The sequence below is a fragment of the Erpetoichthys calabaricus genome, chromosome 5, assembly GCF_900747795.2.
Source record: "Erpetoichthys calabaricus chromosome 5, fErpCal1.3, whole genome shotgun sequence".
NCBI classification, from domain to species: Eukaryota; Metazoa; Chordata; class Cladistia; order Polypteriformes; family Polypteridae; genus Erpetoichthys; species Erpetoichthys calabaricus.
Genome location: NC_041398.2, coordinates 47,884,547 through 47,909,784, shown reverse-complemented (window position 1 = coordinate 47,909,784; position 25,238 = coordinate 47,884,547). Strand labels below are relative to the sequence as shown.

At 38.4% G+C, this 25,238-nt stretch overlaps 1 protein-coding gene across 5 annotated transcripts in view; it reads left to right on the top strand.

Annotated features, from left to right (window-relative positions):
• The first annotated feature begins 5,794 nt into the window (after nt 1-5,794).
• fam113 (family with sequence similarity 113) overlaps nt 5,795-25,238 on the top strand; it is an 89,531-nt gene continuing 70,087 nt past the window's right edge. For 4 of the 5 annotated variants that reach the window (XM_051928367.1, XM_051928366.1, XM_051928365.1 and 1 more), the window contains exon 1: nt 16,487-16,631. The gene's annotated coding sequence lies outside the window, so the exon portion shown is untranslated. Of the gene's footprint in view, nt 6,062-16,486; nt 16,632-25,238 lie in introns of those variants that run through there. The other variant, XM_028801509.2, reaches the window with a different exon arrangement.

Sequence of the window (25,238 nt, the reverse complement as noted above, 5' to 3'; positions counted from 1 at the left end):
TAATAGAGTACTGGGGCTTAAGAGGATGCATAGTATTGGGGAGATGTACTATATTATTTTTAATATCATTAATTTTTTGATTAAAAAAATACAGCAAAAGCCTCACAAGTTTCACTGGAAGTATTTTGGAGGCATTCCATTGAGTGACCTGGGTTTAGCAGACGATTAATTGTAGAGAACAAGACTCTGGGATTACTAGCATTGTTATTTATAATTCTAGAGAAATAACACCACCTCTCAAGATGGACTATGTTGTTGTATTCTGTTATTTTAACCTTCAATATTTCATAGTAGATAATCAGTTTAGTTTTTTTCCATTTACGCTTAGCTCTCTGGCATGTTCTCTTTAGATCAGACACTCTTTGGGTCTTCCATGATATAACAGTGCTAGAAGACAGAACATATTTCCTTGAGAATGATGCTAAATATTAGGCATACAAGTTAATTTTTTCATGGTAATGACATCAATATGTATTTAATAATTTTTTAAACCACATCTTTATTATAAACAAAACACCAATGAAGAACAAGAGCACCTTCTTACAATTAGCAAGGACAGGAGCAGATCTCCCATCAGGGCATTATGTGTGCATGCTCAGGGGCCCTTGACAAGAAGGTGTCTTTTTATCAGACACAACCTCGAATTCTGCTCAATGAAACAATCGAGTGTCTGCCTGCGAAGAGCTAAAGAGGGAATTACCACACTGCATGAAATGACCAGGTATCCGCGTGCTGCTTTGTTAAAAGTATGATCAACTATTTGTTATGGAGCTCTATTCATTATATCACTCAGAAGCCTGTGGAGTCTTAATCTGGGTTTGAACGAAAACAAAACCAACCTCACCACCTCTTTAACTGATAATTAAAAAGACCCTCTACAATTTAATTGAACCACTTTGTAAATTAAATTGTTAACTTTTATTAAAAACAAACGTTTATATTTGTTAACTTCCTGATTATATCTAGAGGAGATGAATTCTTGCACCTGGGAAACAGGAGAGTGACAGTGCGGTAAAGCTGTGTTTGCAGATTGCCATCCATGAGACAGGACTTCATTCGCCACATCTCTATTTTCTAACTAACAAACACTGATTCAGCCAATAAATGGTTACTATACCTATTGACTTGACCAAAGAAAAACTTAATACTATGAAGAACCGTCTATAGACTTAGATTAAATTTGACAAAAAAAAAAGATAAAGCAGATGAGTGCTTGTACCTTCATTTTCTTTAGAGACATTTTTAGCATGTTTTAAACCAGAAAAAGCATACCTGAGCACACAAGTGAAGAGCAACTCTGGACAAAACGTTAACTTCCAAACAGCTGAGTAACCATAGCACAGCCTACATGAGGACTCCCAATTGTGTGCAATTTGAAATTGTACCCTCAATACTTGAGTTTTTGTTCAGATGATATGCTGATGTGATGTAGAGCACAGGTTAAGAACCTCCAAACTAAGTTGATGCTTTTCGGTTTCATTTTCTCAATTGGTGCCACCAAGCTGTGCAAATAGCGTACAATATCAGGCCCAAATGAAAACTTCAGTTATTTATTTAAGAACTAAATTCATTTGTGAGTGCTTCTGTTTAAGTTTATTTAAACCACTGAATACAGATGAGCAGATGCAGCCGTCAAGATGCTTGTGAAGCTTGGTACTGTATTTTCTTTTAGGTTTTTTGTTGCAGGTTACCCCAGGTCCTGTTTTCCCAAGCACTCCCCCAATTGCCCATATGGTTAAATTCAGCCCTGCTCAAATTCCTGTTCACCCTATGGGTGTACTGTACTCACATTAGCAATTTGTTCCATGCCCGAGCACGTTTCTTCGTTTGACCTGTGTGATCGCTATGTTCTGGGCCAGTGTGTTTGGTAAATGTGCCCGAGCACGCAACACAGACATGATGTCAATGATGCCATGTCATTTCATTTTATAGAAGAAAAGCTGCAAACTCCTCCCTTAACATCTTTTGTCTCCATAAAAATCTCCTCATACGTGCAGCACAATTAACACCAAAACACTGCTCTGCATACTCAGTAAATCTGTAAGAGGGTAATGTGTTATCCTCCCCTACACAACTCCAAAAAAAAAAAAAAACATAAAACAAGGAAAATCATTTTTGTCTTTGAATCTTGTTTTGGCTTTACACAAAGTCATATGGTGATGATGAAAGTGTGCCCAGGCTCAGAAGGTTAAAGCGCAGTGTGAGTACAGGCTGGCGGAGAGTAAGATTGGGGACAATCTTGCTCGGGCATGGTAGGAAACAAACGTGCCAAGTGTGAGTACACCATGAACCATAGCAACACTAACCCCTAACCTTAACTTATATCCTAAAGCTTAGCTGACCTAATGATCCACACTAACCTCAAACCTTAACTTATGCCCTAAAACATTACTGCAGTTACATCATAAAACCTCTCCAAGAATTACAATTAACAACGGTGTCAAACACGGCTGCCCAATTTCTCCCTCACTTCCTAGCTGCAGTAGAAATGCTTTCAATTGTCAAAAAAAATTCAGATTTTTGAGAAGCTAACAGTATTAGGTGAACATCTTGGTATTATCAAATTTGCTAATGAAACAACAATATTAATGAAGAATATTGCGCAAATTCCCAAGATTCTTAAAATAATTATTTTCTGTAAAGCTTCAGATTTGAAAATAAACCTGAAAAATGTGATCTGATCTCAATTAGAGAATGCCTTCTACATACAATTCATAAAATCCCAATTAAATCTGTAGTTATATAATTGTGTGTTCAAATAATAAAAAAAAAGGTTCTGAGCATGTGCTGATAGCATGTTGCTGCACCCACCACATGATAAACAACCTGGATTGGGACCCGAGTGTGGCGGGTGACACCTCAGCACCACACCGGAACAGCGTGACTTTTTTTTTTTTACGGTGGCTGGAGTGCCAGACCTGCCACCAACCCCCAAGTTTTCCCTATTAGTCGGAGGACCTGCTTGCAAGGCTGGATGCAGATTAACGTCATACGCAGGACAAAGCAATTGCAGGTTAAGAGCCTTGCTCAAGGGCCCAATGGAGTACAGTCACTTCTGGAATTTATGAGATTAGAACCGGCAACTTTCAAATTGCCAGCACAGATCCCTTAGCCTCAGAGCCACCACTCCGCCCAAATAACCAAAGATAATAAATTAGAAAATCAAAATATTTAGAGCAGATTGAAAAAATGGAAATCATTGTTTGAATTTCTAATCACAAATAGCCTTCTCCATTTTTGGGCATATACGTTCGACAAAAATGGAAAGTATATCCAGAGTTTTACCCAGCTTATTCTAAAGCATTTCATAAATCAGCTATTAATCAGAATTAAAAATCAGAATCACTTTATTGTTAACATGCAAAACATACCAGAATTGACTTTGGTTAGGTGCAAAACATTGAGATATAAGACATAACCAACCCAAGAAAACACAGTTTTAACCCACCATTAACATGACACTGTGCAAACCACTATACAAATGCAACAGTTTCTTGAAAAAAAATTACAAACTTCAATAATTAACTCAAATAAATAGAAAAACTATACAAAATAATATAGATCTCAAATGGCACAAGTTGAGCAAGTATGAAGTGTTTACGAATAGACAAACAGCGCAGTTACCAGGTATATGTTGCAAAAACAGTCAGGAGTAACCCTATGTAAGTTTATTTAGGATATGAGTAATTTGAGGAAAGACGCTGTGGAGATGGTGTGTAATTTGGGTTGCAATAAACCTGTACCTCCTCTATGATGGTAGTTTAATGAACAGATGGCTGCTGGGGTGAGTGGAGTCAGCTTCAAACTTTCTGCTTTCTTTTTCACTCTGGCAATGAACGGATCTTTTAATGTTGGGAGACAACAGCCAATAATTTTCTCAGTTGAACAAATCACCCACTGTAACCGAGTCTTAGAAAGGAGGAAGAAGGAAACCAAATGGAGATAGAGGAGGTCACAACACTCTCAATGATGGCCGAGAGAAAAAGTAACAATATACACCTTCATTTAACAATATAGAGACCAGGCTGACTTTGATTATATGCAGTATGGGGCAAAAAAAAAAAAAAAATACGTTGGGAAAGGAGAAATTGTTGAAGAAAACAAATGAGAATTACAAGCCACAGACATTGATTGTGTTAAGGGTACTCTCAAATAAACCGGCTAAAAGCATTTTTAATACAGTAAAATAGTTCATGGTATTAAATTCCAAATCATTTTTAAACTAGCAGCTATTCATTTCCTGCTAAGACCTTGACTTTTATTTGAAATGACAGCCTGTGAAATTATTAGATAGATAGATAGATAGATAGATAGATAGATAGATAGATAGATAGATAGATAGATAGATAGATACAATTCTATCAACAAGTGTTACTATTATGGAAAATAACTACAAACATAATTTCAGTCTTTACAACAACCCACAAAGGAATTGCAATTATGTGCTATTTAAAAATAAATTTCTGTTCAGTAGGAATTGGTTGGAAAAGGGGATATGGTCTGCGATGCAGCCTTTTGTTCAGAGTGGAAACTGTTTTATGTAAGGATTTGTGTTTGAAATTTTATTGATGAAGTGAATGTCAACATTTCAATAGTGTCATCAAAGCATTTCCTCAGTCAATAATACCCATATCCTAAAATGCGTCACAAAATGCTTTAAGTTCAACTCTATGTCCTACCAAGAATTTAGTGAATGGACACTGGCCTGCTGTGCTGCTTGCAATCCAGTAACAGAAACCAACAAGTAAAGTACAGTATGTGCTTAGTTTTAACCCAGTTATATGCAAATTGATATTCTGAAACAGTGTGATCTGGTGGCACAGCGGCAAGTGTTCAGACCTTGAATCTTCAGGAGCTCGAAGTGGGAATGGAAAAAAGGGAAGGGATGTTATTTACTTCACAGCACATTAAAGACTAAATGTATTTTATTAATTGAGAAATATTTCTAATACATTTCCAGTATTCAATGTTAATAATAATTCTTTGCATTTATATAGCGCTTTACTCACTACTCAAAGCGCTTAGCAATTGCAGGTTAAGGGCCTTGCTCAAGGGCCCAACAGAGCAGAGTCCCTTTTGACATTTTACGGGATTCGAACCAGCAACCTTCCGATTCCCAGTGCAGAACCCTAGCCTCAGAGCCACCACTCTGTAATTATTTAATTACCCACTATGTAAATAACCACAGTTAAGCACATTTAATAATAATGATCAATCATCAATCCAAAAATGCACAGGGAATACATGCAAAACCAATGCAGACCCCGTGACAGTAATGTTAGCTCTGCACTATCACTATTCCTATGTTAAAACATTTGAACTACATTTAATAAACGTGAACATAGTTAAAATTAAATGTATGCCTGTAATTTTTGTGCATGTGTTGGCACTTGACTACACACCTGCAAGATGTTTGAGAAATAAGGTTATCTACAGAAATATCATACTATGTATATTTTGAGTAGCAGAAACACGATTCCGTACTCCAGACACCCGTTTGCCAGAACGTGTAGACGGCGCCTCCCTCTACACCGCCCCATACGATCTGTTACAAAATGACGTTAAGGTGTGCCGTTTAATGGCGCCTTTTTCACGACGGTGTGTCCATACTATCAAACGTCACCATCGGCAGAAATGAGTACTTCCCTAGTGCCATATTTGAATCCAAACTGACATGCTGTAAACAATGAGTAGTTCTTTGACTTACACGATGATGATGACGACTATAGTTGCTGGTGTAAGTCTGGCTTAATCGGCCACGACCGTTGTTCTCCTTCCCGCCGACGCCACATGTGTAAATCCGCCGGGACGTTCGAGTCACGAGACCTACGTACACTTGTGGGTTAATTAGAGCGCGACCCGAGTTGTATTGGTGGCTTTGGTAATTTTACTATAAACGAAACAGCAGACGTATTCTTCGGAAGAGAGCGCGATAGCAGTGAGTTGTATATGTGATAATTTCCGCCGAGTAGACAGTGTTATTTTTAGTTGGCCTCGGACAAGTTGCACTCGTTGGAAAAGTGGAGAAGGGTCGTCTTTACTAGAGCACGAAATCGTTTCGGTGAGTTTGTAACTTTAATATTTCAAGAATAAATAACCATACTGATACGTTTTGCATGTATATATAAATGGTGTAACCAGTGGCCTGCAAGCTTTTCCGTAGATATCATTTACTTCTGTTAAGTGGCGGCGTCTTGTTTTTTTTCCCCCAACCGTAAGCGAATGTTTTATGTGGGTAAAGGAAACGGCAGAGTCGGTGCTAAACCTTCTTTTTGTCTTTCTTAAGCAGATGAAAAACCGTGTTTTATGCTTTTGTTGGGCTACAACCTTCTTCTGAAAGGGACGTGCTGTAGGATTTTGGTGTTGTATTTTGAAAGACTTTGCATCTATTCGTTATCATAAAAATGGACTCCTATTTTTATCCATCGGGCTGTTGGCCAACAGAACAGTTCTAGGAAAGAAACGGGCGAAATGTTAAGCACAAAGCGAAAGTCTGGTCCATGTGTGCAATATCTTCTGTCGATGTAATTTTTTTTAAAATTACTCGTCTGCAACAAAGAAGAACGTTCGATACCCAAGTAATACTTGGCAAGTATGACTGCAGCTTGACCCACTTATTTCAGAAATTGGAATTGTTAAACAAGGTTGCTTGTTTCATGCATAATTTGGCTTGGTGGAAAACTTGTCATAAGTGACACTGGCTTTTTTTCCTCTTAATAAACACAAAATCTGGATATAGGATGTGTTGTGTTTTTTAGTAACTCAGTACTGTATTTTGATGTTGCATTTTTGTTGATGCTAGTATTGTCGTTGAAACTAAACCTTATCGATAATATCAGTACTGTATTGAGGTAATCCTAGACTAGGTTGTTCAGATATTTCAAATAGTACAAGTGTAGCAGATATTGTATCGAATTAACTCCCCGCTACCAGTAATGGCAATCAAACTTCAAAATCTATGCCGTTTAACGATCAGGGTTTGTCCCTAAATCAATACTAGCTAATACCTTTCCGTACGAGTCAGTGGAAGGTCCAAATTTCGTTCTCTTTTAAGTTTTTTCGCCTTTACGAATGGCTGCAGCAAGAAAAGCGCCGTTTCTGCTGCTGACTTGCAGGTAAAAATTGTGCGATCGATGCAAGATTCATTTAAACAAAGTGTCATGCTAAGGTGCCTTTTATGCATAAAATATATATGATTTTGCAGCATTTTCAACTATATTTTTTTTGGCTAGTGGCTTGGTTCTTGGTGTATGGGCATGCAGCTTCACCAAAATAAACGATCGCAATTAGGGGGAGCAGGACAATTTAAATTGTAATATCTTGAATTTATAAGACTTCAGGCACTGAATCCACATAAGATTTAAAGATGGCTGCTACAGCACCCTGGAGCAACTGCAGGTTAAGGGCCTAGCTCAAGGACCCAACGGAGTAGTATTCCTTCTGCGACTGCTAGGATTCGAACTGGCAACCATCAGGTTACTGGCCCAGATCCTTTAAAACAAATTCTTACTTCTTGACACACCTCACAATAGCAGTGTCATCTGGGAACTTCTGCATGTGGCACGTCCTTGAGTTTTAACTAAAGTCCTATGTGTACAGGATGAAGAGGAAAGGGGAAAGAACAGTCCCCTGTGCCACTCCTGTGCTAATGATTACAATCTGATGTGCAGTTCCCCAGTATGATGAACTGGGGTCTACCAGTGAGGTAATCTGTAATCCATTTTACCAGTTGCGAGTCCACTCCAAACCTGTACAGCTTGTCCCTCAGTAGGATGAGCTGGATGGTATTGAAGGTGCTGGAAAGGTCAACACGATCCTCGCAGCAGTACATCCTTTGTCCAGATGCAAGTGGGTCTGGTGGAGAAGGTAGAGAATGGCATCATCCACACCCATCTTCTCTCCATAGGCACGATGCAGGGGGTCTAGTGTGTTTTTTTTTTTTTTTTGCTTGTTGTTTGCTACCTTCCAATTACAGTGTGCTTTCTTCCAGTTAGTAGTAATTACGAAGTGTTTTGGGAAATAATGAATACATTTCGTTCAATGGTTTTTAGCTTGATTCAGTGTCAAAATTGACACTGTAATAAGGAAAAGGAAGTTGAGCTGGTGGCCAGTTTTATTTAAGACTGTATATGACACATCTGTGCTGGCAATTGTGTGCATTTCAACACCCTTCATACCTGCTGGCAGTAGGCCATGGTTTTATAGAGGAAGCCCTGAAACTATTGCACTTAGGAAAGTGGAATAATGGCACCTGAGAAGTGTTTATAGGTTTCCCTTTCTTACATATGTGCTTTGCTTTTTTGTGTTTATTGGGGTCCTTAGCTGATTGTGCATTCATGTGCAAATGTAAACGGGTCAGTCAGGTGCCTCATTCATACCTCGGAGTAGGTGGAGTATAGCACCTGCACCTAGTCGGGCGGTATAAAAGCGTGCATGGCAGAAAGGGGAAATCGGACCAAATCAGAAATAAAGAGTGGAGGTTATGGGAAGAGAGGCAGGATGGTGAGGAACCCATGTCGTGAAGAAAGGAGGCAGGTGGTTGGGAGTATTCCCCAAAGTGAGTGGCAGGTCTGTGCTCAAGTGTCTAGTTGAAGAAGGGATGCTCATTAAAATAATGCAGAGGAGTAGGAGCAAACCCATTGTACAGTGTCTCCCCCTTGACACCATCGGACTAGCTGAGGGAGACTTGAGCCATTCAGTGGGGGAGTCCTATGGACGAACATAGGATCTAGTGGATGACTGCACCTGTCGGTGGGTGTCTCCTCATGCTACAAGGTCCTGATGGGATAAACTAAGGAAACGCCACATTTCAAGAAGAGGCACTGGGGCTTGTGCCTGTTAACTGGAGAAACCTGCCTTGGATTTTAACATTGTTTTTATTGGATTTCAACTTTGCTTTTATGGATTATTCATTGAAGAACTTGCAATGCACTATTGGACACTGAATACTTTGGTTTTAATACAGTGCATCCGGAAAGTATTCACAGCACATCACTTTTTCCACATGTTATATTACAGCCTTATTCCAAAATGGATTAAATTCATTTTTTTCCTCAGAATTCTACACACAACACCCCATAATGACAATGTGAAAAAAGTTTACTTGAGATTTTTGCAAATTTATTAAAAATAAAAAAATTGAGAGAGCACATGTACATAAGTATTCACAGCCTTTGCCATGAAGCTCAAAATTGAGCTCGGGTGCATCCTGTTTCCCCTGATCATCCTTGAGATGTTTCTGCAGCTTAATTGGAGTCCACCTGTGGTAAAGTCAGTTGATTGGACATGATTTGGAAAGGCACACACCTGTCTATATAAGGTCCCACAGTTGACAGTTCATGTCAGAGCACAAACCAAGCATGAAGTCAAAGGAATTGTCTGTAGACCTCCGAGACAGGATTGTCTCTCGGCACAAATCTGGGGAAGGTTACAGAAAAATTTCTGCTGCTTTGAAGGTCCCAATGAGCACAGTGGCCTCCATCATCCGTAAGTGGAAGAAGTTAGAAACCACCAGGACTCTTCCTAGAGCTGGCCGGCCATCTACACTGAGCGATCGGGGGAGAAGGGCCTTAGTCAGGGAGGTGACCAAGAACCTGATGGTCACTCTGTCAGAGCTCCAGAGGTCCTCTGTGGAGAGAGGAGAACCTTCCAGAAGGACAACCATCTCTGCAGCAATCCACCAATCAGGCCTGTATGGTAGAGTGGCCAGACGGAAGCCACTCCTTAGTAAAAGGCACATGGCAGCCTGCCTGGAGTTTGCTAAAAGGCACCTGAAGGGCTCTCAGACCATGAGAAAGAAAATTCCCTGGTCTGATGAGACAAAGATTGAACTCTTTGGTGTGAATGCCAGGCATCGTGTTTGGAGGAAACCTGGCACCACTCATCACCAGGCCAATACCATCCCTACAGTGAAGCATGGTGGTGGCCGCATCATGCTGTGGGGATGTTTTTCAGCGGCAGGGACTGGGAGACTAGTCAGGATAAAGGGAAAGATGACTGCAGCAATGTACAGAGACATCCTGGATGAAAACCTGCTCCAGAGCGCTCTTGACCTCAGACTGGGGCGACAGTTCATCTTTCAGCAGGACAACGACCCTAAGCACACAGCCAAGATATCAAAGGAGTGGCTTCAGGACAACTCTGTGAATGTCATTGAGTGGCCCAGACTTGAATCCGATTGAACGTCTCTGGAGAGATCTTAAAATGGCTGTGCGCCGATGCTTCCCATCCAGCCTGATGGAGCTTGAGAGGTGCTGCAAAGAGGAATCGGCAAAACTGGCCAAGGATAGGTGTGCCAAGCTTGTGGCATCATATTCAAAAAGACTTGAGGATATAATTGCTGCCAAAGGTGCATCGACAAAGTATTGAGCAAAGGCTGTGAATACTTATGTACATGTGATTTCTCAATTTTTTTATTTTTAATAAATTTGCAAAAACCTCAAGTAAACTTTTTTCACGTTGTTATTATGGGGTGTTGTGTGTAGAATTCTGAGGAAACAAATGAATTTAATCCATTGTGGAATAAGGCTGTAACATAACAAACTGTGGAAAAAGTGATGCGCTGTGAATACTTTCTGGATGCACTGTAAATACACTAAACACTTAGCACCAACCCCTTGCTCACTGTGTATGTGCTCTTTTTGCCTGGCTCTCCTTGGTGTAAGGCTATTGACAGTTCTGGGTTTGAGACTTCCGGAAGCAACCCAACCAGGGAACGTGGAACTGACCTGGGGCCTCATGCTTAATACCGTGCGTAAGAATTCACACTGAAACATGGCGTACGGACAAAAGCGGAAATGTTCTAACGCACAAAAAAATCCAGATGCATAATCTCTGCATTCGTCAACTTCCACATTCTTCTGCTCCTTAAATCTCGGTCACACGTGCCTGCTGCCACTCCCCAAACTCCTCCCAGAATTATGCCTCTTTGAATATGCAAACAATGTAAATGGCCCTTAAGCTCAGCGTTCTGTGAAAAGGCAATGGCAAAAGCATGGGGGGTGGAAATGGAAGAATTTCAGCGAATACCAAGTGGAGGCAAGGAAAAACGTACTATTTGTTGGTTTAAACAGTGGTATAAACAACAAAAGGAAGTTGATCAAGTGACAGAGTGTAGGAGGAACTCGAAAGCTCAAGTTCACAAAGTCGCACAGTGCCCGAAATAAAAAAGTTGTCAGATATCAAAGTCGCCGTGAAAAGGCGAGTCATAGCCCACCGTCTGAGTGTCCTATGAAAGCTTATTAGGGTACAGAGAAAAGAACAAAAAGCTCAATGTCAACTTTAATCTTGAAATTTCCACTTTAAGCATGTTTATTTTGTCATTAAAGTAGAACATCATGAACTTCATCTTTAAATCGTTTAATTTACTAGTTTCTTAAATACCATCGTAACTAAAGTAGCATGTTAAATGCTTTGTTTTGTATGTGTTCTGTGTGTGTGAATCACTACGTGCTTCTTAAACCAGCTTTCTCTTCCTCCAACAGGACACAGAATCCATTACATTCATGATATTACAGCTCTCTGAATAATTTAAATACTGAGATGTATACTTGATATTTTCATGATGATAGGAATTAAAGCATGCATTAGACATGGAAACACGGTGGCACAGTGATAATGATGAGCTGGCGCCTCGTCCAGAGATTGTTCATGCCTCACGCAAGATGCTTGCTGCGCCGTGCGTGACCTCCGATGAAATTAATTTATTGCAGCAGTACTGTCTCTTTCAAATGTACTAACCCCCAATTCCTGTCCTTCCTTTTCTTTCTCCAAGTAACCAATCGCCACACAATCAGCTCTGTAATAAATGTAAAGCCATCTGTAAGCTGAGAATGCCGATTCTTCAAAACTTTTAAGGAACATTGAAATATCTTCGTAGTACATGTTTAATTATTCTATCCATCTATCTTTCCAGTGTCGTGCTAGCCCCAGCAAGAATACAGCGCGTGAGGCAGGAACAGTCCGTGAACAGGGCACCAGCTCCTTGCTAGCGCTGCAACACCGTGTCCTCACGTGTTTAATTATTAACAATATAGATTATTTAAATGAAGTTTTATCTGTGTAATAAACATATTTTGCTGCATTTAATCTTAAAAATGATATCGTCATCATATGTAAATACGCCCTAAAGTGGCTCAGGTTATGCAGTATTATAACTGTATCGCAAGTTTAGTGAGGTAATTGTACTAATAAGTACAAACAGTTCTACAAGGAGCACTTGATGGACTGATTGATTGCATTTACAGTTCTTCGGATGAAACTGTTTCTGAACCGCGAGGTCAGTACAGGAAAGGCTCTGAAGCGTTTGCCTTATGAGAGCAGTTCAAATAGGCAGCATGGCTGAGGCAGTGTGTGCTTGATGCTGTATACCGAATAAATCTCTTTCCGATCAGCTGCTGTATAACTGTGATTCAACACTCAAGATACAGTCATGTAAATACTCTGAGTGGTACAGTGAGAGTAATATGGAAAAAGATGATCCGCTGTGGCAAAACCTAATGGGAGCAGCTGAAAGAAGGTGCAGTGAGAGTAACAATGCTAAAGCAGCTATGGTATTTGGAAAAGTTTGGCTATTCCATGAACCATTATATTGTTACAGGTTACGTACATATCATATGCCTTAAAGTAATAAACAATAATGCGGTTAATTACAGTGTATATGATAAATCCGCGTCTGGGATGTGGATCTAAAAAAAAAAAGGGAAACCACTATAGAATAAAAGCACTGCTTTGACGCTGAGTGCCCCCAGTTTTCAAAATCGAGCGGAGAACTTGCATATGCCAGGGTTTGAGCTACCGTGAAAATGTGCTTGGCTTTACACCAAGTTTAGGTATTATACATTGCGATTTAAGCGTGGAAATGGGAGTATGCAACATTTTGTGCGTACGCACCGTTTATACTGTACATGAGGCCTCTGGTCCATCAGAAGGCTATAGGTGGTGGTTGAAAGACTAGAATAACTTTTTGCTGATGGGGAATACAGGATCCAAAATCGGAAGTGGAACTGTGTCGCCCTTTTAATGCTGAGGACTCTTTATAGATACCAACCATGACCTTACATTAATTTCTTGAAGGGTACAAAGGCCTCAGGGGCACCAGGATGTGCTGAGGAGAGTTTTAGCTTAATGTCAGTACAGTAATCCCTCCTCCATCGCGGGGGTTGCGTTCCAGAGCCACCCGCGAAATAGGAAAATCCGCGAAGTAGAAACCATATGTTTATATGGTTATTTTTAGAATGTCATGCTTGGGTCACAGATTTGCGCAGAAACACAGGAGGTTGTAGAGAGACAGGAACGTTATTCAAACACTGCAAACAAACATTTGTCTCTTTTTCAAAAGTTTAAACTGTGCTCCATGACAAGACAGAGATGACAGTTCTGTCTCACAATTAAAAGAATGCAAACATATCTTCCTTTTCAAAGGAGTGCAAAGCAAGCAGTCAAAAAAAAAATCAATAGGGCTTTTTGGCTTTTAAGTATGCGAAGCACCGCCGGTACAAAGCTGTTGAAGGCGGCAGCTCACACCCCCTCTGTCAGGAGCAGGAAGAGAGAGAGAGAGAGATAGATAAAAAAAAATCAATACGTGCCCTTTGAGCTTTTAAGTATGCGAAGCTCCGTGCAGCATGTCCTTCAGGAAGCAGCTGCACACAGCCCCCCTGTTCACACACCCCTACGTCAGCGCAAGAGAGAGAGAGAGAGAGAAAGTAAGCTGGATAGCTTCTCAGCCATCTGCCAATAGCGTCCCTTGTATGAAATCAACTGGGCAAACCAACTGAGGAAGCATGTACCAGAAATTAAAAGACCTATTGTCCGCAGAAACCCGCGAAGCAGCGAAAAATCCACGATATATATTTAAATATGCTTACATATAAAATCCGCGATGGAGTGAAGCCGCGAAAGGCGAAGCGCGATATAGCGAGGGATCACTGTAAAGCCAATGAAGAGTCAATATTTACTTATTTAGCTGATGCCTTTATCCATGGTGACTTGTGTAGGGCTCTGTGATTTCCACAATGCAGCGAACACGGATTAAATTAACACATAAAAATGGATTTTAGATTTAAAAATGGAACTGGGAATTAGGGACCGAAGGGGTGACTGTTACAAAACTTCCCAATATATTAAACATTTGAGTAATCTATACTTTTATCATCCAGAAACTATTTTTTTTATTATATAATAGAATAAAAATAATTTTAGAAGGCACTTTGTCTTTCCACAGGTCTTTTTAGAACACCATATTGTAAAAATAATATTCAAGATCAGATATAGATAGATTGATTAAAGATATAGAACATTTGTGTGATATGGGTTTTGTATACAAGTTTTCTTATGAAAATTTTTGTATTTGATTACAGTGCATCTAAAGCACCAAGTGCTTATGACTTTTTCAGTTCCCTACCCATCTTTTTTTATATACATTGACACCATGAGTCGGTAGCCCACAAGTGAAAGAGCTGAACGATCTTTGAAACAAATTGCTATTTTGTCCTTAGTGTAACAGTGCAGTTGGTTGGTAATGCCTTAAGTGTGAGTAAATGTTAATCATTTCAGTCTAAGAAGGGGACATTCCTTTTTCCTTAGGAGACTGCCTTCCTTTAATGTGTGAAGTGACATTGTTCACATCTTCTTTAACTCTGTGATAGTGCAATTTTTTTTTTTTTTTGCTATGGTGTGCTGGGCCGGTAACATCACTTAAAGAGAGACTCACTGAATCAACAAGCTAATTAAAAGGGCAAACTGTTATAGGACACAATCTGGCCCCCTTTGGAGGTAGTAGCAAAGGAGAGAATTAAAATGAAACTGAGAGCCATTATGAACAATTGTACACATCCTCTCTCTGACAGACTAGCAGAGTATTTTCAGCCACTGAATTATTCAGTAGAAGTGTGTGAATAGGAAAATTTATCTCAATATATTGGGTGAATGAATGTGTTTAAGAGACACTAACACACTGCTTTTGCTTGCTTCACCGCTGTGTGTGCCTCTCTCTCTCTTTTCGACACCCGCCTAACACAAGCTTCTTCAGGGTCGTGCACTGTTGTGGAATGAAGAGGTCCACCTGGAAAACCAGGCGGGTTCTTGTATTGCTGACAGATAATGCAAGTCTTTCTGTGTTTCCAAACCTCCTTTCTAATCATCAGCCACCAGGCTACCCCTAATATCTTTTTCAGTGTATTCAGCCAACCTAGATGACCTCCAAAAGGGCTGTCGTGGAAATAGGCAAGGAACTCCGGAACAAGTGATTCAGGGACAATAAGCTGGTATGTTTCCTCCCAATTTTGACGCACACAGTGATATAATAATTCTCAGTGTTTATTCCGGGCCTCCTGACAAACAGAACTAATGGACTGCATTCTAACTATTTGCTGAAGGTCCAGAGGTTGGTCTGTCCATCGAGTTGATACAAGGGTCACAGCAGAACTTATTGGCGGTTCTAGAACCCGGGAAAGCACATCTGATACCACATTTCCACACCCCTTCCAGTAAAACACTCTTAAGAGTAAATAGTTGAAGACTTAAAACCCATCGGGTCAATCTTGATGAGGTCTTGGGGCAGTTAAAAGCCCATGCAAGGGCATGGTGGTCAGTATATACTTCGAACAGAACCCCCTCAAAAAAATGTTGCCGAATAATTGAGCTCCAGACCATGTAGGGAGTGGGAAGTGTTTGCAATCATCCATTCTTCTCCCTCCGATGCCATAAAATTCACATATTGAAACAGTACTAAGACTGTGGGCTTTGGGGGGCTAGCCACTGCTATTCTTATCAATGTAATCCTGAAACATTTCTCCTGAAACACTAATATAATTTTGTTTTTTTCTGACAAATTTATCAACTCATGAGCAAAATTTCATACAACAGATGTTTTTCAATGTACATCGCTAAAGTGGTTGACATTTTTGGCAACCATAGGCTAAAAAGTGGTTCCTAGTTGTCCCAGATTGATATCCTTTATAGACTTCACTATACGTGCATGCTGTGGATCTTTAATGGGAACTTGTATGTAATACTCTTGACAACTCCTCATTGAAGTACAGTTTTGAGACCTAATATTTTCTACAAGACCAGTAATTATCTTACCAAAAACTAGTTTTGAACTTGTCTTCCAGCTTTATTTAAACTATACTTTTTGTGTGATTTGTGCTTAAGCTTTGTTTATTATGTAGTAAACAGGAATTTTAAAGAATAATTAGAAGCATGTGTACATAAGTGCTCTCTCTGACCGCATTTGAAAATGAGAAACTATCGAACAGTTTCTTATGGAAAGAAGGCACAGTTGTATCTTTTGGAGTTCATTTATTGTTTTGCAACTGCAAGGACAAATACCTTGCTTATCAGGATGAGTTACTGTACTTTCACTCCCTGCTTTCCCAGCAGTGCTCTTGAATGTTTTTTGAACAGCTGAGCTTCCTCACCCCTTTTAAGCTTGGTTTTTAGTCAGAACATTTTTGTTAGCCAGCATAAGGGAGATTGTTTTTCTTTGTTTTCTGTATTAAATAGAAAGTTGTTTTTTCAGAACAGCAACATTATTTCCAATCCAGATTTACCACAGACCAATTTCTAAAAACACAAGGATGGAGGAAAAATTTTAAATTGTGTAAAGCTGATAATTGGAAGTTTTTGTTTTGGTAAGTTTTTCTCTTCGTGTTATTGTTTTAACTGTCTGTGATGGACTTTTCTTTTTAACTACCTATACAGAGATTCAGTCATGTATGAACTGAAGGTGTTTATTGTGAAAGAATGTTAACAGTTTAGAAGTAAAAAAATTCCTAACACTGAAAATGCTAATAGAATGTAAACTTTGTGCCCTGAAGCAGTCCACACTTTAAATCCATTTAGACACCACTGCATGTTGTGTGGTAGCTTCTGATTGGTTTTTGTGTGTACTAATCATGAAATAAACTTGACAGACCTGAAGTCAACAGTTCCACCTATTTTAGCTTTCTACTGTAAAGTGGAAATTGAGGATTGCTAATTATTTTCAACTTCTGACCTGGATTCTGGTATATAGTTGTTGGCTGGATGCCATACCAGACTTTCCATGTCTATAAAGTTAAGGATTATCACCATTTTATTATTTGTGAATATGCTCTGAAGGTGGTGTCTACTAATCATTACACAAACTACAAGTAATTCAAAATTGGAACATGTAAAATAGAAAAGTTTAAGGTTTGTCTAACAAACTTGTAATTTCATTTATAATAGACATTCCTATAGTCCACTGATCAGATTTAGGTGGTTTTTCTGTTGAATGAAATATTTACAATGGTTTAGGAGTGCACAATTACTACAAAATTAATAGCATTTACAATATCAAGGGCAATAATCTTTAATTTTAATTAACAGCATTGTAGTGAATTGTGTTGCCACCTGCATATAATCTGGATTTACCACTTTGGTATGGAACCATTTGCAGCATAACACTAATTATGTGTGTCACTGTTTTGGTAATACAGTAAATTAATATTCAAATAATTATGAAATGTAGTTCTACCTAAGTTACTTCTGAAAATCAGTCATCACCACCACTCGCCATTTAAAAATCTAAAATGTGCAAAAATGTTTAACATTGGAATGTTAATAAGCTGTATGTGTATGTAAAATCAAAGCACACAAAATATTAACAGAAATGTTAGATGATCATGTAAACATTAGGGATTTCAGGTCAAATATTTGAATATAATGTATTTGGAAAAGGTGTTTTTCAAAGGCTAAAGGTAACATTTCATTGTAAAAGAGTGGTTGTTTCACTCCACTCTGTGTTACTCAAGATGCAATATGCAGAGCTGCAGTGTTATACTTGTTTTTCCAATTCACATCCACAATCCGCTTTTTCATAACTTTGAATGGTTAGCTCATTATCTTAATTAGTAAAACTTTTTTTTTTGTTTCTCTGGTGTAGTTTTTCCACAATTTATTCTGTGTTACATGGCTACTGGTTTGACACTAATGCCTAAAACTTTGAGGTTTAATTTAAAAATATTCAGGCCATCTTTATTAAAGTGTTGTTGCATCTATAAAGTAGAAAATAAAGCAAACTGATTGTGCAGACTCTGACTTAATACTGTCATGATCCTGCTTTTTTGGCTCTTGTGCTGATCATTTTTATGACTGAAGTCTAGTATGTCAGGGTGACCAAAACAAGATGGCAATGCTAATGCTTCCCTTTTGATAGGGTGCAGTTTGAATGTATTCAACTCATATTTTTTGGCTAATGTGACAACCCCAGTAAACAAACCTGATAATCTTGTAAAAGTATATAAAAGTTCTAAATGTAACAAATATTGCTGGCTTAAATTTAGATATTGCATCTTTCTGCCATTGTGTTATGTGTTAATGTACACATACAGCAAATTGGTGGGAGAATGCATCACTGTCTGAATACATTACAAGTTTGTAGTGCTTACCTGGTATTTGCATCATGTCAGGCAATGAACTGTAATTTATGACAGTATTACAATAGCATAGGCATCATGCCATTAGGGAGGCTCCAATCAATTGGCCACTGTCCTTTAAAATTAAAATGGACAGTTGTTTAGATTGGACAGCAAGATTTTAAGTGAGGCAGCTTACTTTTTTTAATTAGCAAAAGAAAAGAAAAACTAATCGTTTAGTAAACAATGTTTGTTAACTTAAGCTTAATGCATCTCTTAAACCTTTTTAAGAATGTTACTCGTCTTGTCTACATTTGATACATTTGCAGCTTTTTTTTTTGTTTGAAGATGTGCATTGTGGGATTTTTTTTTTTTAAGCACTTCCATCATGTGGGCACCTGTATGACCCCTGTACATTGCTAGAGTTTACAGAACATTGCATATCAATTGCCACTTGTTGATAAAATGCACTTTTTATAGTGATTCAATATGCAATACTTTCCAGTTTGTAATGTGCTCTCCACCTTCACCCTTGTCTCTGCGTATAGTGCAAGAATTACTTTTTCAGTAAAGAATGTTGGACAAGGTATTGCATATCTTGGTTCTAACGTTTTGTGCATTTTGCCAAAACCCTCATTCACCACCACCACAATATAAGAAAGTTCTTTACAAATGAAACCTGTGATAGCTTTTTTAATATCCATAGCTCTTGGTGAGGCAAAAGATAGTTTTGTTTTAAAACTTTGTACCACAGCAGCTGACTTACAGATAGAGTAGGAGCTGCTTTTTCCAAAAGATAATGAATAGACTGGTGGCTCTGTAGGTTCGTTGTTATGCCAGTGTAGTTTATTTTTGTTGAACAAATTTTGCATATAGCATAGTCTTTGGATTTCATTTACTAGAAGGAAAACTCAAAAGTGTTGCCTCACTTTAGATTTGAAGTAAGAGGGAGCATCCTTGTTTTTTCCTCATTTGATTTTTTTCTGGTTAGCCCCCATCTCTCCAGTGTAATTGCTTTGGCGCTGTTACTTTTAATGTTTGGTGCCACACCAAGGATCCATGAAGCAATGACAACATGATTAGATACCTAGCACAGAGACCTAAAATAAGGAACCAGTTGAGTGTGCCTGTCAAAATTTCAGTACTAGACTTCAGAAAATCAGTGTTGTATTGCAAGAGAATAATTCACAATATCTAGCGGTTTATCGTCCCACCCCCTACAATGCATATTGTTTTAAGTTTAGCATAAATTGCATAGAATACTCAACTATTGCTAAGCATAGCCTATATGACCAAAGGTCTGCAGTTTTGGTCCAGTTACTGATGGCAGAAGACCTCACTGTGTTCTTCGTTACCAGCAATCATGCAAACTTGCTGCCTTTCTTGAGGAAAGTACAGTATATGGTTTGCAATCATCTGCTTTTCAGAGCAAATCCCTCATAGTTTAACATCACATGTGATGAAGACCATGGAGCGGCTGCTGCTTCACCACCTGAGGCCACAGGTCCAACATGCCCTCGACCCTCTGCAGTTCGCATACCAGGAGAAGGTGGGAGCGGAAGATGCCATCATCTATATGCTACATCGATCCCTCTCCCACTTGGACAAAGGCAGTGGCGCTGTAAGAATTATGTTTCTAGACTTCTAGCGCCTTCAACACCATCCAACCTCTGCTCCTTAGGGACAAGCTGACAGAGATGGGAGTAGATTCATACCTGGTGGCATGGATCGTGGACTATCTTACAAACAGACCTCAGTATGTGCGTCTCGGGAATTGCAGATCTGACATTGTGGTCAGCAACACAGGAGCGCCGCAGGGGACTGTACTTTCTCCGGTCCTATTCAGCCTATATACATCGGACTTCCAATATAACTCCAATATGCCACGTGCAAAAGTTTGCTGACGACACTGCTATCGTGGGCTGCATCAGGAGTGGGCAGGAGGAGGAGTATAGAAACCTCATCAAGGACTTTGTTAAATGGTGCGACTTAAACCACCTACAACTGAACACCAGCAAAACCAAGGAACTGGTGGTGGATTTTAGGAGACCCATGCCTCTCATGGACCCCGTAATCATCAGAGGTGACTGTGTGCAGAGGGTGCAGACCTATAAATACCTGGGAGTGCAGATGGACGATAAATTGGACTGGACTGCCAATACTGATTCTCTGTGCAAGAAAGGACAGAGCCGCCTGTACTTCCTTAGAAGACTGGCATCCTTCAACATCTGCAGTAAGATGCTGCAGATGTTCTATCGGATGGTTGTGGCGAGTGCCCTCTTCTACGCAGTGGTGTGCTGGGGAGGCAGCATTAAGAAGAAGGATGCCTCACGCCTGGACAAACCGGTGAGGAAGGCAGGCTCTATTGTTGGCATAGAGCTGGACGGTTTGACATCCGTAGCAGAGCAACGGGCACTCGGCAGGCTCCTATCAATTATGGAGAATCCACTACATCCATTAAACAGTGTCATCTCCAGACAGAGGAGCAGTTTCAGCGACAGACTGCTGTCACTGTCCTGCTCCACTGACAGACTGAGAAGATCATTCCTCCCCCAAACTATGCGACTCTTCAATTCCACCAGAGGGGGTAAACGTTGAACGTTATTCAAGTTGTCTGTTTTTTACCTGCATTTTTTATTACTCTTTAATATTTTTTTGCTGCTGGAGTATGTGAATTTCCCCCTGGGATTAATAAAGTATCTCTCTATCTATCTCTATCTATCTATCTCTACCACAGATTAGCTGTGGTTGCATAAACCTTCACCTGTTTCACAGCCATTTCATTTTCTGTCTGTCATTGTCATGGAGGGGGGATGACCTCTCTTACCCTGGTTGATCATTTTTGAAAACCTTCATTTCACAGTTTTGAATCCTAGTATTTTGATAACAGAAGTCATTGAATTTTGTTTATCTGAATTTGCTTTCAATATCCTGCTCGATATGGATGTTAGTGTAGACAGTGCACTATGTGCTTAAATTGCAGATGTATGCTTTTTTTTCTCTTTACCATCTCTTTTGAAAACCAAACAGTTCCATGCTACAAATGATTCTCTTCAATTTGATACTAAAATGTATAAAAGCATTAGGTGATCTAGGTTCAACATTTACATTTTCCATTTTTTTGACTGTTGTGCAAAACGGAAAAAGAAATTAACACTATAAAAAAAAAAAAAAAAAAAAAAAAAAAAAAAAATATTGGGAAATAAATTCTCAAATATGCATTCTGCACATAATCCTACTCTGGGAGTCCCTCAGATTTGCCAATGCATTTGCACGTAGACAATGTCTTATTAGTTACAACATTTGTGTTTAGAGCAGTCTATAACTGGGAAAGCTCTACCTACGACAGGATCAGAGTACTAAATAAAATAAAGTGGTCACATTTTTTTGTGATTTAGTATTTTGTTGTAGCTATTATTGTAAGCACAATTCTAATATATATTGTGTAACTCTATGGAAATTAATGATAAAAATGTGTGAATGCATCTGTACCACTTTTCACAGGTTTTTTTAAAAGAGTGAAAGTAGGACCCTTTTTTTAGATGGACTTGAATATGAATATTTTATGCAGCAGCATCCGGGCATCCATATAAGTTATATTTCAATGGGGCAAAAGTTTGTGTTAGGGATGCTAACTTTGATCGAATTTCATAATTGCTAGTTGACACCCGTGACCCTGTGTTCGGATTCAGCGGGTTAGAAAATGGATGGATGGATAGTTGACACCCTTACACAAGTAAAACCAATTTGACCTGCCACCAAAGTCTTTGAAAGCAAATACTTGTAAACCAAGTTACTTTTTAAGCATCTTAAAGTGAACATGCACCCTTCAAGCATGTTAACAGATGCACATGCTCATTCCTTCAAATAATCCATGTTAAGTCAGTGCAAATCTCTTATTTACATCTACATGTGATAAGAAATAATGAAGTGTATATTGCACATTCTAACGTGGTTGAGCTTTGAATAACGGCTTTTTATTTTTTCCTTTTTAAAACCCACAAAAGTTGTCACAAAGCATGACACAGTTTGTATTACAATTGGGCTTTATGATGCAGTATTCCCATAATATGAAATTTTCATAAATTCTGTCTTTTTAGTATTTACTACTAGTGATGCTCAGATTGATTGGTTGCCAGTCTAAATTGGCTGATTGTCAATACTTAAGACTCATTCAGTGATTGGTAAATTGGCCATCACAACTTTTTTGTTCAGCCCTTGCTTTTCTGAGGTATTGCAGTATTTTAGCTAGTGCGTTTTTTTGTGGGTGTTTTCCTTTTAGCAAGCGTCCTAAAAACCGAAAGCTGCAAGGAAGACTTTACCAAACAGTGAGAAGACCAGAATGTTAGCCTTTATATTACAGAAAATGAAGTAATAGGCTGGGGGAAAAAATCAGAATTGTCTCATGCAATTAGACACATGGCAAGAAAAGCTACTTTTAATGCAGACCTTTTTATTTTGTCCTTTAATTAAAATGGACGCTGTGTTTGGACGGTTAGCCAGATTTTGTTTAATACTGTAGGTATTGTTCAATTGGAAAAAGGAGAGAGAATTTGAAATTGCTACTGTGTAAACAATAGACAAATGTTGCTGTTAAGCTTATTTTACTTGTTAACTTAAGTATGTTAGACTTGTATGTTCTTAATAAACATTTTATAAACAATTGAAATGTGCCTTTAAGGGTTTTTACTATGTTGGTTATACAGTAGACATTTTAGTAAAAAAAAGTACTGCACAGTTCAAATGTAATCCAAATTTTTAATACCTCAAGAATTAGTGTTCAGCTGACACACTGTAAAAATATGCATTTTTCTATACTTATAGTGGGGTTTTATTTAGCACTAAAAACCTGTAGTGCAATAAATGATTGATACATGCACATAAAGTCTGAATCAAGCAGTTGTAACTATCAATTAACGGAATCAATGTGTAAGGTTTTTTTTTTTTATTTTATTTAAAATTAAGCTTTGCTTCAGACAAGTACGTTGAAATTAAGCAATGTGGCAGCTTATAATATTTACAAGCATCTTGCACATTACACACTCCTAATGGCATAAATATTGCCAAAATTATCGAGTATGTCACTCACTTTGCAAAAAACAAACACGCCTTGAGAGTCCATTCATTCACTGCCTCATGTAATCTAACAAGAAAGATCACCTTGTGTGCATGCACGGTCAGCGTACCACAAGTGAAGCCAGACTAGCTGCCTAAAACCGAATGCGCAAAGAGCACCAGAGGATAAACAGCCTCACAATCTATGTCGTTACATTTAATTGCAAGATGTGGATCATCCTCACTCGCGTAGAGGTGGTTAGGCTTGGAAAAGACTGCTGTTGCTTACGACTGCAATGTGCAGAGTTGTTTTACCAGCTGTAAAGTGAAATTGATCTAGTACGACGGAGCCTTGTTAGGTGTTGGGCAAAAGAAAAAAATTCTGTAAGAAGCATATTCATATCGGGGGGAAAAGCTTATTAGCAGCTATATATAAAATATATATAAAAAACACGGGCATTCAGAGAAGGCAAGTCTTTGCACACTGCCATTGAAAAAGGGATCAAGAGCTACTTAATGATATCTGAGGTGGACAGTAATTTAAATCCACTTGAGAGGTTGAAAACATAAGTATACTTTTGGAAAAAGTGCCTGTGTATCCCTCCGTCAAGCAGCCCTTCTGAGAGGACTTTCAGGACCAGAGGAAATGTAACCTGTAACTGTGCTGCTCTGTGGACAGACTGGTGTTTCTGTCACACAACTTGACGTTTCCTCAAAATTTTACAATGGTTTTATTTTTTCTGATATCTTTGTGCAGTATTGGACAGAACTTGAAGTTGGTTGTTTAAGAATTTTATAGGTTTGGGTTTTTTGTGTCTTACTATAGTATGTTTTTTCCCCCTTGTGCAGTGTTTGACAGAATTTTGGATTTTTACAGAATAATACAGTATGTTGGATTTTTATTCTTGTATGCTGCACAATTCACTTTAGAGCAGAACAGTTTGTTTATCCACACTGTATTTCAATTATGATTAGCATTTTATTCCCTTTGGATTCATATCTTGTTTACATTAAGGGTATGTGTCTGTTTAAAATGCTTTTAATAGTTTTGTTGGTCTTGGTGTAATGTTTTCTGTAAATTCTGACCACCATTTCGAAATGGTTTACTCATACTTGCATGGTTTGATCTCACTTTGACTGGTGGTGATTTTTTTTTTTTTTATAGAAATGTTTGTTTTTAGTTCAGTTTTAAGTAAATAAGACCTGTTTTCCTTAACTGTTGTTTCCATTAATCTCATTTGTAAACTGCAATTAATGCTCTGGCTTGGTCTTGATAAGATATTAAGACTTTTACAAACATGTTTTTAAAGATTGCAAAGTATGGTCTATCATCGGTCAGAAAATATTGAGATATTATTTTGCTAATATTGCACACCCCATGTGTTCTGTGTATTATGGGTACATTTTTTGTATATAATTAAAGTGTATTTTTAAGGGAATTTTATTTTAGTATTTTAATGGTCACTGAAAAATAAACCTTAGGAATTTTTTTTATTTATTTTTTTAACACCTGTGGTCTGCAGTTTAATTTATAAATACCAAAGTTAGTAGTTTAATACAGAACAAGGCTTCTATACATTCAAAAGCTTAGTGTAATATTTTTTTAAATAAATGAAGAAGAAAAACTGAATTTACCATTACAGTAACATGAAATCGGTGATTGGTATTCACCCTACAAAAACACTATTCTGAGCATCCCCACTGTAAAAATTCCAATTCATGTATAAATACAAAAGCTTAAATATGGTTTTGTAGTAGGTGTGTTTTTTTTTGTTTTTTTCCCCATTTGTATATTTACAAAATCTT